Source organism: Psammomys obesus, unplaced genomic scaffold, assembly GCF_907164565.1.
Source record: "Psammomys obesus unplaced genomic scaffold, mPsaObe1.curated_primary_1811, whole genome shotgun sequence".
Taxonomy (NCBI): Eukaryota; Metazoa; Chordata; class Mammalia; order Rodentia; family Muridae; genus Psammomys; species Psammomys obesus.
In genome coordinates this window covers 8,277,086-8,283,089 of record NW_026596085.1, presented here as the reverse complement: position 1 = coordinate 8,283,089, position 6,004 = coordinate 8,277,086, and positions in this window count along the sequence as shown.

Here is a 6,004-nt window from a genome sequence, read left to right as displayed (position 1 = left end):
GTGGGATGTGGGACTGATTGACATAGTCCACAGCAGCAAACTGTTTGCCTCGTGTGGGTTCTGAGAGGAGCTCTTTGCCAGCTGCAGATACTTTAAATGTGAAGACTCTGGAGAAAGAGTAAATGGCAGAGCCCTAAGAGTGTGGAGAAGCTCCAAGAAGGAACAAGGCTGCTGTTGCTTCCCCCAGGGGCTCCTGGTTGCTGTGGTTACAGTGAGAAAAGAAGTTGTAGAGCTCCTGAAATGAGGATTGGACTGGCTCCAAGGAACCCAATGACCTTTACGAGCAGAAAGCAGCTAAGAGAACTGTGCCCGTCTAACTGTGTCCCACTAACCTTTCGTTTCTCCTACCTGTTGCTGGGGTGTTGGAAGGGATTCGGGTGGAGTAGGAAGAAAGAGATATAACAAATGTAAATAGGAGAGCTTTTAAAAAGTACTCCAACAATCCCATTTTGGACTGAATGATACAAAATCTCTCACTTTCTTCGCATCGTCCATTTGTGGGTCTCTGAGTTAGCGCCTATCTACTGCAAGCGGAAACGGAGCTGTGCACCGGTCAATAGGTATAACAGAATGTCATCAGCACCCATTCTATCGCTCTATTTCTTCAGCAGAAGAATCGTATTTGTTTTCCTCACAGTCCCATGGTCATGGTGCTTGGTCTGGTACTTGGTCAACTGTGCAATGTCACACACGGGTGCCATGTTTTGGAACGGGCCTTAAATCCAATCAGGGAATGGATGGTTGCACCCAAAACGTTTGTGCCATATTATGCCAGCATGTCTTGCAGGCATATAGCTATTTTACATTACAGGATTCGTATATGGGTTGATGGTTACCTTCCTCCTCTGGCAGTGTGAAGAGTACATTCCAGTAAAATAAACACTAGTTAATAGGGGTAAAGACCTTAGGTAGGCACCGACACAAGCTCTCTGGGTTCACTGAGATATTTAAACGTCATCATCAGCAAAATGGCCTGCGCATCGCTTTCTTAGAAAACAACTCATAGCCTTGAAAATAATCTGAGATGTTTGTGGGGTTTGGCTAATGACTCAACTGGAAGTAAACCCATTCCTGGCGGCAAAAGGTGTCAGACTGGGACATTGTCTTCCTCATTATTTGACAGCTCTGCTTACATGTCTTTCATATGTGTGTAATTTAGGAAGCTTCTACGGAAATAGCTTTGCATACAACCCTTCAAATGGCCCTTAGTATTAGTTGTTCCTCATCATATTCCCACCCTTAACCCCTCTTCTATCCCAGTCTCAATTTAATCTTCCGTACCAGTCTTCCTCCTTTTCTTCCCATAATTTTATATTCTAGCTCCCCTTATTTGGGATACCTCTCCCCCTTCCTGGTGGCTTACTTAATATCTAACGTACATGGCTGTACAGATTGTAGCATACCTATTGAAGGCTTAAAAGCTAACCACATATAATATGAAACATACAATATTTGTCTTATTGTGTCTGCGTTAACTCAGGATAATTTTTTCTAGATACATCTATTCCAGTTAATTAACATGTACCACATTTTTATTACCCATTCATCAGCTGATGAGCATCTAGGATGTCTAATTTATGGACATTTTGAATAGAGCAGCAATGAACATGGTTGAGCAAGTATCTCTGGAGTAGTTTGGAGAGTCCTTTGGTTATATGCCCAAGAGTGGCATAGCTGGATATTGAGTCTTTGGTATATGCTCAAGAATGGTATAGCTGGATATTGAGGTAAATAAATTCCTAGCTTCCTTTAGGAACCACCACACTAATTTACAAAGTGTCTGTACAAGTTTGTACTTAACCAGCAATGAATAAGTGTTCCCCGTTCCCAATATCCTTACCAGCATAAGTCATTTGCTTTGTAGCTCTTGGCCATTCTGACTCATGTGAGATGAAATCTCAAGGTGGTTTTGATTTGCATTTTCTCTGATGATTAAAGATGTTGAATATTTCTTTAAGTGTTTCTCAGCCATGTGTGTTTTACCTTTTGAGAACTGTCTGTTTATATCTATTCCTATTTCTTAATTGTGTTATCTGCTCTCTTGATATCTAGCTTTATTGAGATCTTTATATATTTTAGATTTTAGTAACTTCTATCACTTGTATAATTGCTAAAGGGATTTTCCCGCTGTGTGTCATGCTGCTCTGTGCAAATAATGATGCCCTTTGCCATATAAACCTTTGCAGTTTCATAGGGTCACACTTATAAATTCGTGTTCTTAGTACCTGTATTATTGTTATTCTGTTCAGAAAGTCTTTTCCCATGGAATGAGTCCAAGTCTATTTCACACTTTCTTTTTAATTAGATTCAGTGTGTCTGGTCTCATGTTAAGATCCTTGATCCATTTGGAGTTGAGATTTGTGCAGGGTAATAAGTATGGATCTCTTTGTATTCTTTATAATCAGCCAATCAGTTGGACTAGCACCGTTTGTTGAAGATGCTGTCTTTTCTCCAGTGTATAATCTTTGTTGTCTTTGGGGGAAAAAAAATCCAGTGTCCACAGTTAAGATTTAAAGTACTATACTTTCTGAGTGAAAATGATCAGTCCTTATTCAGAAAGGCAAATGGGACGGGCATTGGAAGAGGGAGAAAATAGGAACAGGACAGAAGCCTACCACAGAAGGCCTCTGAAAGACTCTACCCTGAAGGGTATCAAAGCAGATGCTGAGGCTCATAGCCAAACTTTGGGCAGAGTGCAGGGAATATTATGAAAGAAGGGGAGAAATAGAAAGACCTGAAAGGGACAGGAGCTCCACAAGGAGAGCAACAGAACCAAGAAATCTTGGCCCAGGGGTCTTTTCTGAAACTGATGCTCCAATCAAGGACCATTCATGGAGATAACCTAGAACCCAGGCAAGGATGTAGCCCATGGCAGCTCAGTATCCAAGTGGATACCCTAGTAAGGGGAACAGGGACTGTCTCTGACGTGAACTCAGTGGTTGGCTCTTTGATCACCTCCGCCTGAGGGGGGAGCAGCCTTACTAGGCCACAGAGGAAGACAGTGCAGCCAGTCCTGATGAGACCTGATAGGCTAGGGTCAGATGGAAGGGAGGAGGACCTCCCCTATCCGTGGACTTGGGGAGGGGAATCAGAGGAGAAGGTGGGCAGGATTAGAAGGGATGAGGAAGGGGGCTATAGCTGGGATACAAAGTGAATAAACTGTAATTAATATAAAAAAAGAATAAAGTACTATACTGAATACGTATTAAAGGGAGTGAGCAACCTTGTCTTATTATTTTTAGTGGAAATGCTTTGAGTTCCTCAAAGTATTGGCTATGGTCTTGCTATAAATTGCCTTTATTATGTTGAAATTATGTCCTTGTATCCTTAATCTGTCTAGGGTTTTATAAAAAGGGGTGTTTGATTTTGTCAAAGGTCTTTTCTGCATCTAATAAGATGATCATGTAATTTTGTCTTTTAGTCTATGTGGTAGATTACCTTTATTTATTTATGTGTGTTGAACCATTCCTGCCTCTCTGAGACGAAGCCTACTTGATTATGGTAGATGATTTTCTGGTGTGTTATTGGATTTGGTTTGTAAGTATTTTATTTAAAATTTGCATCTATGTTTATAAGATAACTTGGCTTGTAATTCTCTTTCTTTGTTGTGTTTCTATGTGGTTTAGGTATCAGGGTAACTATGGCCTGAGTCTTGGTTGAAAAGCCAGATGTTACTCTATTAAGTATACCTTCAAATGTTATTTGCTCTTTTTGGCTTGGTAGAGTTCAATATTCTTTCTTTGTTCTGCGTTTTTAGCACTTTGATTATTATATGTCATGTTGAATTTCTTTAGTCCAGTTTATTTGCTGTTCTGTGTGCTTTTTGATAGGTAACTTCCTTCTTTAGGTTAAATTTCTATGCATGGTTTGTTTGAAAATATTTTCTTTGCCTATGACAAGAGTTTCTTTTCCTTCTTTATTCCTGTTATTTTTAGATTAGTTCTTTTCCTGGTGTCCCAGGTTTCCTGTATGTTTTGTGCCTAGATGATATAGATTTAGCATTTTCTTTGACTGGACTATCAATTTTTTCTATCTTGTCTTAAATGGCTGATATGCTCTCTTTTATATTTTGTATTCTGTTGGTGAGGCTTGACTCTGAGATTCTTGTTTTAATTCCTAACATGTCCAACTTCCCCTCAATCTGGGCTTTCCTTATTGACTCTTATTTCCACTTTCATTTCTTGAACTGTTTTCATTTCAGTCCTCTGTTTGTTGGTGTTTTCATGGGATTGGGAGAGAATGAGGGAGGAGGCTACAGCTGGGACACAAAGAGAATAAATTACAATGATATAAAATTTTTTTTAAATTTTAAAGGGATTTTATTAATACATTTGTTTATATCATCTTTAAGGACCTCTAATATTTTCACAAAAGCCATTTTGAGTCTCTTGTCTTGCACTTCCGCTATATTACATTTTCAGGGCCTACTGGATTAGGGTTACTAGGTTCTACAGGAGACATACTATCTTGACGACTAAGATTTATAATTTTGCGCTGGTGTCTCAGCATCTGGAGCTAAGATGATTGCGGTGATTCTGGATGTTGATATCTGGTCTTGTTTTCTGTTGGTGTACTGTTCTGTTCCTTGGGTTTTGCTGCCATGTCTGGATCTTAGGAAAGTGTTCTCTGTCTCTGACCTCCCTGGTACAGCGTTTCTTCATGTCAGTGAATAGCTGGGAGGAATAGAGGTATGCTAGAAGGCAAGGCTGAGATGGACTGTGGGAAAGAGCCTATAACCCTGCTCAGGTCAAGACAAGCTCTCCTCAGAGAGTTGGAGCCGTGGTGGGAGGAGGGTTTCTGCAAGTATGCGACAGTAGGACAAAATATATGTCTGGAGAGAGAGAGAGGAACGAAAGAGCTCTGGAAACCCTGGGTCTGTACCAAGAATTGGCGCCTTCAGTGACTGGAGTTGTGGCGAGAGGAGGGGCACCTGCAAGCAGACTCCAACAGGGCTGAGGGCGAAATCCAGAAATCATACTGGATGACAGGAAAGATGGTGAGAATCACCCACCTGAATACCAGCCTGGTGCCGCCAGCGGGGGTCCCTGGTGTTAGCGGTTCTGGGTTTAGGTGGCTGACACAGAGGAATGGAGATGGGTTAGGAGGGAAGGCTGAAAGGCTGTGCAAGAAAGAGCTATGCTGGGTCCCGAGTAGGAGCTGAAGTCCCAGGAATGGATGGGTGGTGAGAGGAAGGGCATTTGCAAGCAGGCTGCTACTGGATTGAAGGTGAGACCAGAGAGAGCCTACTGGTGGACAGGAGGAATTGTGAGAATCGCCCACCTCACCCCAGTGTTGTCAGCTAGGGAGCCAGTTGATAGATGATGGACACAGTTCTGATGTGCAGCTGGCAGCAGGTGTTTCTAGCTATCAGCGTCGGACACCAGGGAATCGGATGGGCTAGGAGGGAGGACTGTGAGAGTCTGAAGGAGGAAGATAAGCTGGGTAGGAACCAAGAGAAGTTGGTTTTTTTCCCCCACTTTTAACAGGATTTCCTTCAAATTACTCACTTGGCTTTGTCTCATTATTGATTCTTATAGGAACTACACAATTATGGCAAATCTTTTATTTTATTTTATTTTTGAAGTGCGGAATAGTTTTGTCTGTATCACTTCATTTTTCTAAACAATAGTATTCTGCACTGTCATGAAGGCCTCCTATGTCTTCATTTTGCCAAAGATAGCAGAAAAGCAAGATAATAGCAAATTATCTGGGTTGCAGGTCAGCAGAGGGTATAAGGGTTTAGATTTTCTGGCTTTACCTGATTTTAATTTTTTTCTAAGAGTAAATCATATTTCCAAAGTGTATTTCTGATAAAATAGTTCAAAACTGAGCTGTCAGCTTCCCCTGCTTCAGGGCACTGGTATTTTTTTTTTTTTTTTGAAGATTTTTAGTTCTATTCTAGGTCAAGGTGACCTTCTTATTATCACAAGATCTGTGAACACATTCATTTGTAGTTCAAAGAACAACTATGATTTTTCACTATGGCACAAAATTTCCAAGAGAA